Source organism: Fomitiporia mediterranea (genome assembly GCF_000271605.1).
Source record: "Fomitiporia mediterranea MF3/22 unplaced genomic scaffold FOMMEscaffold_16, whole genome shotgun sequence".
Taxonomy (NCBI): domain Eukaryota; kingdom Fungi; phylum Basidiomycota; class Agaricomycetes; order Hymenochaetales; family Hymenochaetaceae; genus Fomitiporia; species Fomitiporia mediterranea.
In genome coordinates, this window is record NW_006760401.1 from 474374 (window position 1) to 484663 (window position 10290).

Genomic DNA, 10290 nt, shown 5'->3' on the forward strand with positions numbered 1-10290 from the left:
CTCTGAGTACTCTTGTGTAGTTTAGTATATATAAGTATATAAGATCAGACTAGTCCTGTAGTCTGGATCTTGTCTACTCTAGGTAGTCCTGTACTCTCAGGCTTACTCTATATACTTTACCTTGTCTCACTCTCTCTCTTTGCCTGTTCTGTAAGTTCTGACTATGTTCTAGTACTTGTATTCTGTATTTCTGTTGTGTAGGATAGTTATAGTCTGAGTCCCCTTACTGAGCCTTTGGGTCCCCTCTATACTGTTACTAACATTAGATCCAGACTCCCTATTACCACCCTACAACTCTCCTATGTTTTAAGCATCAGTACTTACTATTGTGTTGATCTCTTCTCTTTGTCCTAACCCTTTTACATTTTTAAATTTTAAACTTTCTAAACCCTTTTAAACTTTTGCCACCCTTCTTCTATTTATTACCCCTTTTAGTTTAGTACTGATTCCTTTATAGTATAAACATAAACCCTTCTATACTGACTGCCACCCCTACTGTCCTGCCAGATCAGTAGTTACAAGCAGATCTAGCTTAATACATGTAGACCTCTATCTAAGAGGCCTTTGCCAACTATGTGCCCCCAGCCCCTTCAGAACCTGTTCTAATTGTTCTGAAAGTTACAAACTGTTCTAGAAAGAAAGTGTATGTAGCCTACCCTTTAGACTTTAATAGGTAGCACTTTGAGGACTTCTAGTACTAAGTCAAACTATATGTGGCTACTATTTTGACTGATCTATCCTCAGATCTCAATTGTGTCCTATTTGTCCTCTCCTTTATAAAGGAAGGTAATACAGCCACCTAGGTTCAGAACTAGATTGAAAGCTATTAGATTGGAAGTCTGATCCAACTTTAGAACAATGAGTTGTATTTGGAATTTATAGAATAGCTCTGTACTTCCTTCATTAATCTGAATAAGAAGTACAATGTGTAGAACAAGCTTGTATCTCTGTAACAGAGCAAATGTTCTACTAATACCTTCTTTCAGGAGTTTAATATCCTGGCCTAGAAGGTAGGATTTACACTTAGGTTTAATAATGTTCTTATTAGAATGCTTGAAAAAGCCCTTTACTCAGAACTGGTTAATAAGATCCTTAGAATAATACTAGAACTGGTTACTTACACTAAGTAGAAGATACACACCATTTTCTTCAACCAAGCTGTAGCTTGGATGTGTCAAGTCTGTACAGAATACTTACACATACATTTAGCTCTGACAGTTCTAAGCCCTCAGATCAATCTGTCTGTAATTTGTAATCAATCTGTTCTGATGAATATTAGAGAAGCTTAAAAGTAAGGAGTATACTTTGTCTACAGAAAGTCAGGGCACTAAATTAAGGACTGTCTATAGAAGTAACAGTATATTCATTAGGTCATTAGAGTAATAATGAGTAATAAGTAGGATTTGTAGTAAGAAGCCTTTTCTACAAATCTAGAAGTCACTTTAGAACTCTTAGACTCTAACTATGTACTCTAGGATTTTGTAAAGGCCTAATAGTGAATGTGGTACTGAAGAGCTATGACTCAGATTTTTTAATAGCTACTTTTGATTCAATAGACACTGTAGGATTAGAAGTAAATAAAGTAGAAAAAGCAGAAAAAATAAATTAACAAAATTATTTATTAGAAAGAAAAAAGCTGAAAACAAAAGTAGATAGTTCTCCTATTTCTTCTGATTCTTTTGATTCTTCTCTTTACACTTCATCCAAGTCTAAATCTGTACAATCTGACTTACTACTTCTGTGTTCTAAGATTTTAGAACATTCAGAACACTACTTAGCCCTATTCACTACTTAGTAGTTTGTCTGTAGTATTAAGTAGGGATGGCCTTAGCTGAGTTTACAGCTAAGAACATAAGTCTGTCCTTGTTGAAAGAGAGAGGTTAATAAGGAAATGTTAGTGTATATACTTACCCTCTTAAACAATAAGGTTGTACAAGCTGTATGTTCCCTTTAGAACAAGTAGTAGTTCATCTGAGAATGTTCTAAGTACTAGCTCTAAGTCCCTGTCCTCTTAGCTCCCTTCTTAGAATCCCTCCAGATCTGAACAATAGCTCTAGTAGACAGTAGATACACTAGTTTGTGTATTAATAAGGCCTTTGTGTAGGAACACTACCTCCCTACTTAATGTGTTCTACTTCTAATTCTAGTATACAATGTGGACAGAACCCTAAACTGGAATAGTTAAATCACCAAGTTTGTTCAACTACAGATGACTATTTAGGATTATGAGGAAAGTATTAAGTTCAGAGTTACTAACCTTAGAAAGACAGATGTCTTTATTAGATTCAAATGGCTTAAGACTCACAACCCTACTATTAACTAGTTAGAGTAGACACTTGTATTTGATTAGTGTTCTGAGTCTTACAACTACCTTATACTACTGTTCTAAGTGGATGTAAACACTTCTAATGTTACTAACAGTTCTAATGAAGGTGACTGGTTGTTCTTCTTTGACTAGGATAGATATGTAGATACATATTCTAGTCAAGGCAGAACAGAGTCAATCTGAAGGATATCTAAGACAGAACCAGTCTAGAACCCTCTTAGAATGACTCTACTCTAGAATGTATGTAGACCCAGCCTGCTAGATTTTGTCCAAGAGTTCCCTAAAGTCTTTAGTAAAGAGGAATTCAACCAGCTTTCTGAATACTGTCTCTAAGACTATACAATTGAATTAACTAAGAGTTTCCAACCTAAGGATTGTAAGGTCTACCTACTGTCACACTCATACAACATGTATGTTCTAATACATTCTGATCAGAAGGGCTCAGTTGTATCAAAGTTGTATCATCCTCATATTAGTAATCCTTTAATTATGTCATCATTGCCTACACAATAGTCTTAGTTACTCAATTCAGACTAGTTGGGTTCTAGACTCTAGTTCTGATTCACAAAGGCAAGACTCTGAGCCTTCAGACAGCTGGTTGATTAATACAAAGGGGACTTGAATCTAGAGTCCTGGATGGGTTGATACAAAGGAGACAGTAGTAGAGTTGTTCACAAAGGACTAGTAGCTACAAAGGACTAATAATTTCTATAAATACTCTCATGTATTTTGTACTTTCTAGCAATCAAGTTACTCCCTACTGTAACTCTTAGTGTGTAGTTTGACAGTCTCCTTAGTAAACATTCCCTCTCACCTTGTCTTGTCTTGTATTACCTTGTTCTAAAGTGCAGCTTTGTTGTTCTACACTACTCTTGTCTTGTTAATTGTCACCTTTAGAACTTGTACATTCTGCTCAGATCTACCTATTCCTTCTCACTCTTTACTCCTCTCAGTATCTGTACCTTACAGACTCAACTGACCTCTTCTACCTCAACTAGTACTAGAGATCAACATTTTGGAGCCTACTGTAAGGAGGGTTTCTTAAGGTGTCTTGAGTAGTCTAAGCAGCCAACAGGTGGTAGTACTACTGAGAGTACACTAACTTGATCACAGAAGAATCAGATTCTGGACCTGAATTAGATTTGGTTGACTGTAACCTCTCACAACCTGTATCCTACACACTCAGTCCTGTTTCTAAAAGGGTTTCTGTACAACCTCTTAAGTAATCCAGCTTAGCTTTACTATCCACATTTCATAGTTTGTTCCCTAGTTTGTTTCTATCAACCTTTATACACAACTCTACTCATTCTACATCTCCTGTTCTGTCTGTTCAAGAAGAGGACCACACAATCACTCTAGTGTTTCCACCAATTCTAATTGTTCTAACAGTTCCAAGTATACAGAACAATCTAATAAGTTCCTAGTCTTAACAGATGAGCTTACAGAATAATTTGAGTAGCTTGCCTGCTACAGCCAGTACTCTGAGTGGCCAGCTAGTCACAACTAACATTCTAAATACTCTACCAGTTACAATCCAAGGACAGACTGGCCTGCCCCTACACTAAACAAGCTGTGATACTCTCTATTATAACAGAACCAATGTGTAGGACCTGCCTCAGTTCCTTGAAGAAGTAGAAATGATTAGAGATGAGTTCTAACTTTCTAATTAACAGCTTATTTAGAGAGTAAAATATTACACTAACTAATCCAATTCTGAGATCTAGGCCTCAATACCTAAAGCTGTAGACAGTGCCTCAGATTAGTAAGCTACTTGAGTAGCAATTCTTGGATTATACCTGTCTCTCAACTGTGATCACTACTATACAAAGAATGACCTCTGTATCCTGGTCTAACAATAGACTGTTACTAGAATCCAGAACTAAGAGGAGTTTGTAGAGTACTAGTACAAATTCTAGAAGATAGTAAGCTTCCTAGTCTCAAAGAAAGAAATCACAGAAGAAGATTAGAACAAAGTGTTCCTCAACAGTATTACAGGTGCCTTTAAAGATCAGCTAACTCTCTGTTTGCTAGCCTACAACCCTAACTATAACAGTCACATGACTTACACATACACTAAAGTTGTTAAGACTGTCAAGCTTATGTAGGGAGGTATGGCTTTACAATACTTGGGAAAGACAGTCAATGTATCTAGAACAACAAGTTCCAGAACTGTTCTAATAAAGAAAGAAGATACAAACATAGTCACTATCCTTGATTCACTCTACTCATTCTAAAGCAAGTTAGACTTGTTTGAACACAAGACTAGTTCCCTGTTTGTAGGAAACACAAGTATACAATCTGTACAATCTGTACAATCTACTCATTCTACAGGGCTGCTCTACAATACAAACTGCTCCTTCTACAGAGAAGACAAACACTTCATTTACTTGTGTCTAAAGGTTAATGAGTTCATTTGTAACAGAAAGTGTATCTAGAACACATCTGGAAAGGTTGTTCTCTCTAACAGATTGTTTGTTCTGTCAACAATCCAAGGCTAACTACTCATGGATTGTTTCAACTAGTATTACACAACCAACCCTAGAAAGTATGCCTAAGTCTCTCAAAATGTACAGGACACACTACTACATATAGTGTCCCTCCTTGAAATTGCAAAGCCAGTACTAGTATCCTAAACATTGTTTACTATTCTAGCCACATATATTGAAGAAGTCTTAGAAGCAGAATACAAGGTTGAAAGACTCAAAGTCTTACTTAGAGAGGTGAAGAAGAAAGTCACTACTAGTAAGAAGCTCAAGTTTGACAGAGTAGAGGTTCTAAGATACAGAATAACAAGTGTTCTAAAGAAGAAGGACAAGGAACCTAAGCCAGAACTAAAGTCTGTACTACTTGCTAAAGTAAGCCAGGCCCTAAAGTATAACAGATTAAAGTATACTAACAAGCCTACTGCTAAACTACTACTAGAACCACATTAGTACCATAATCTCTCTCCTATCAAAGACCCTATCATTGTCTAGCAGATAGTCTCTCACATTCTAGACTCTAGCATCAGCCTTACTCTAAAGGAGCTGTTGTCAATTGTACCTGATGTCTAAAAGCAAGTCAGGGAACTGTCATCTACTAGGCAAGTTCTAAACACTACCACACACCTTGTCTTGACAGAACCCTCAGAACTAACAACTTCCAAAGATGCAATTGTAGCTCAAGTCTTACAGTACACATAGAGCCTAGAGTTGGTTACAGAACAGACTATACTGTTACATACAGTTAAAGCCATCTTTAAAGATACTGAAGAAATCTACTGTATTCTAGACCAAGGAGCAACACTCTGTATCATTTGTAAGGATGTATAGAAATGTCTCAGAATCTATCTGTGTTCTGATCTTACAATTATACTTGAAACTGCCAACTCTAGACAAGTACTAACACTCAGTACTGTTGAGAACATAAAGATCAATATTGCTAGAGTCAACATTACCCTCCAAGCTCAAGTCATTCATCAAGCCCTGTTTAAGACACTTCTAGGCTAACCATTCTTCACTATTACAGAATACAAAACAAAGGACTTTATTAACAGTAACCAATTCATAACACTATCAGATCCCTCAGATTGTTAACAGAAGTACTGAGTTATGACCAGAACACAAACTGTTCTGTAGAAACATGACAAACAAGGATTCACAGTAATCACTAATCTCTCAACTCCTATATTAGTCAATCAGCCCCTTAGTGTTTAGGACAAACAGTGTTCTGATTCAAGTTCTAATACTACTGAAGCTGTAATTCCTGACACACACACACTATCCTACAATAAACACACACTAGTCTCTGTCATAGTCAATCCACTCCTTGGTTGTCTAGTCACCCTGTCAGCCACCCTAGAATTAGACCCCTTTGTTCTATACATGTCTGACAGTCCTAGAGAAAATGTATTTGTATACAAGAAGGTAGTAAAGAAGGTTAGACTAGTTGCCAGAACTCTCCTGGAAGAGTTTTGGATTGTTTGACAGAAGTATCCTGATCCATTAAAGAACATGCTAGAACTACTATTACACTCCAAGCTGTTTGTCCTAACACACTGTTTCACACAAGAATGTATGGAAGCTCTTAACATTAATCCATACAACTTCCTCTAGCCAGAAGAGTGCCAGCTTTTGATCAACCTGATTTTAATGTATGAGAACACCTTTGCCTGGAACAAGCTCAAGAAAGGTGCTCTAGACCCAGAATACTTTGATCCAATATTGATTCTGACTGTTCCACATATTCTATAGGTACAAAGGAACATTCAGATTCTACAGGGAAACCTTGACACAGTTGTGAAAATTCTCAAAGACAAAATTGCCACTAGAGTTTACAAGCTGTCAAACTCATCTTACTGTTCCTAATAGTTTACTATAGTAAAGAAAGACAGAAAGTCTCTGTACCTAGTCTATGACCTCTAGGAACTCAACTGAGTTTTGATCCAAGACTCATCTATACCTCTAATGATTGAACAGGTGGTTGAATCCTTCTCTGGAAGGGCCATTTACTCTGTGCTAGATCTCTTTATTACCTTTGACCAACACTCTCTTAATAAACACTCTTACAATCTTACAATGTTTCAGACACTACTCAGAACATTCCAACTTACTGTTATTCTAATAGGTTATACTAATTCTTTTCAAATTATACACAGTAATATTACTTTTATTTTACAGGACAAAATTCCTAATACAGTACAACCCTACACTAATGATGTCTATGTCAAAGGCAGAACTACAAGATACAAACTTCTGGACAGAACATACAAAACTGTTCCCAGAAACCCTAGTATCCAACAATTTGTGTAGGAACACACTCACAACCTAAACTGTGTCATACAGTGAGTCAAAGCAGTCTACAGAATGTTCTCCAGTCTAAAGCTGTGTGTGTTCCAACTGTATACAACTGTCTTAGGCTATAAGTGTACCTACACTGGAAGGGAGCCAGATGATTCAAAAGTCCAGAAAATCTGTGACTAGCCTACATGTTGATCTGTCTCTAAAGTTAGAGGATTCCTCAGTATTATAAGTGTCCTCTGTATGTTTATTTGAAATTTTGCTTAGCTTGCTAAACTACTCACACATTTGACCAAGCACAACATTCTGTTTGAGTTCTGTTCAGAACACATAGTAGTGATGGACAAACTCAAAGACACTGTTATTAATAGCCCCACCTTATGTGCTATTGACTATGAGTCAGACATAGAGGTTATTGTTACTGTAGACTCATCTATTATTAGTGTAGGATTCTATCTCAGACAAGAACACCTTGACAGTCATTGTTGAATCAACCAATTCAGATCAATTAACTGGAACAAAGTACAATCCTAATACTCCTAAGCTAAGATCAAACTCTTTGGATTGTTCTACACACTCTGTGCTCTACAAATTCACCTTATTAGAGTGAGGAAGTTAGTAGTAGAAATGGATACTGTCTATGTTAAGGGTATGATAAATAACCCAAACCTACAGCTGAATGCTACAATCAACAGATGAATTGCTAGAATCCTACTGTTCAACTTTGAGTTCTAACACATTCCAGCCTTACAGTTTGCTTGTACCAACAGACTGTCTCAATGTCTGTACACTGAAGCCAACCCAGAAAAAGAAGATGACTTTGAGGAATGGATTAACCAAGCTTATACTTTCTGTTACAGTTCTGTGTTCACTGTTCCAAACAATACCAAACCTTCCAAGACATTTCTGACAACTGATCACACACATACTAGAGAATATTGTCTCAGACAAGTCAAGACCTTCCTAGAAACATGCCTCTGACTGCTCAGGATGGAAAATCACAAATTCACCACCTTTGTTTACTATACAACCACTTTCTTTGTTAAGACCAGCTGACTGTGGCAGAAAACCTGGAACAGTAACTACTAACTTGTAATAGAACCTGACTAACAATAGAATCTTGTCAAGACTGTGTATGACAATCTTAGACATAAAGGAGTCTACTCTATCTAGGCTAGACTTCTCAACCACTTCTAGTGGCCTAACCTCAGACCTAACATCAAGTACTATATCTGTACCTGTCACAAATGCTAACTCTGTCAGACAACTCAAATCCTGATCCCTCCCAGTGTTCCAAAGATTACTCTGTTATTTGCTAAGGTACACATTAACACTAAGTTCATGCTAAAAGTAGGAGGGTTCTGATACATTGTTCACACTCAATACACACTCTCTAGCTACCCTGAGTTCCACTTACTCTGTTCTGAAACTAGACAAAGTATTGGACAATTCATTTTTGAAGATATTCTCTGTCAATTTGGTGTGTGCCCAGAACTTGTTACTGACAACAGAACCCTGTTTGTCACTGTACTAGATTGGCTTTACAACCAATACCACATTAATCACATCTGTATTAGTACATACAACTCTTGAGCTAATAGTATTATTAAACACTGCTACTTTAACATACAGGAAGCTCTTATGAAGGCTACTGAAGGGAATGAACTACAATGGCATGAACACACACATTCTGTCTTTTGGTTGGATTGGATCATGATCTGTTACACAACTAGCATGTCCCCTTATTTTATTGTCTATAGTGTTGAACCACTTCTCTCATTCAATATTACAGAAGTAATGTATCTTACTCTAGTACTAGACAAACTTATGACAACAACAGAACTCATTACAACTCAAGTACATTAACTATAGAAATGTCTAGCCAACCTTCAAGCTATTACAGAATGCATCCATACAGACTAGATTGCTTCACTCCAACAATTTGAAGAAACACACAAACACTTGATCAAAGATTTTAACTTTGAACCTAGTCAACTTGTCCTCATACACAACTCTAAATCACAAATAGATCTCAGACGAAAAACCAAGCTGTACTATCTCAGACCATACATAGTAGTCTGTCATACACAAGGAGGATCCTATATTGTAGCTGAACTCAATGGATCAGTCTCCTGTCTTCACATTACAGTGTTCTGCTTAGTTCCATACTTTGTCTACACTATGCTCTCAATTCTGGTTACATGTCTTGTTGAAAACTTTAGTCTAGCTGATGAAATTGATGACACTGACAACTCACTACTGTCAGACAAGCCTTCCAAGAACTCTGACTCTGACTAAAGGCCAATTGTGGCCAACCACCATAGACCTATACATTCCTTACTTTCTTGAATTCACCTTTTTCTATTAACCCCTTATAATATTCTAGACAACATTCTGATCCTGTTCTACTCTATCTTCTGTTTTTCTTTGATTTTGCTTTTAACTAATAGTAGATTATAGTTAGACTTACACTTCAAACCCATATAGTTTTCCCTGTAGTATGTTTTTTCCCACTAGGTTTTTTGTACACAGGTTTTTGTCTAGCAGCCCTTAGACCACTTTTGCATTTCTTTAGTCACAACAGTCTCAAAGTCATGTATTAAGAGCTTTGTTCTGTTCTGTTCTGTTCTGTTCTGTTCTGTTCTTGTTCTGTTCTCACACTGTTCTTGTTCTATTTTTGTTCTGTTTTTGTTCTGTTTCTTTTTTGGTTTTGTTCTGTTCTTGTTCTGTCCTTGTTCCATTCTCATTCTGTTAGTTTGCCTTACTTTCAGTATACATATAGCCTTGCCTCTGTTGTTCACCTATCAATACTGAGTCACTCTTATTACCTTACAATTATCACACTTGTACTTTAGTAACATTATACATTACTATGAACATACAGAAAATACTATTCAAAACTATAGAGGGGGGATTATATTTGACCACTTCTACAGGCAGCTTTTACATTGACTGTTACACCTACACTGGTTCAGTTGTTCTGAACAGAACATCTAATTCTGTCCATCCTTCTGTCCATCCTTCTGTCCATCCTTCTGTCCATCCTTCTGTCTATCCTTCTAACACCTTGCCTTTGTACTCATCCTAGTCTGTAGTTGCTCCATATCCTGTATTATTGTATCTAACATTGTATAATAGGTAGCCACCTGCCTTCTAAGGACACAAAGCTTGTGTTCAAGCTCTAGA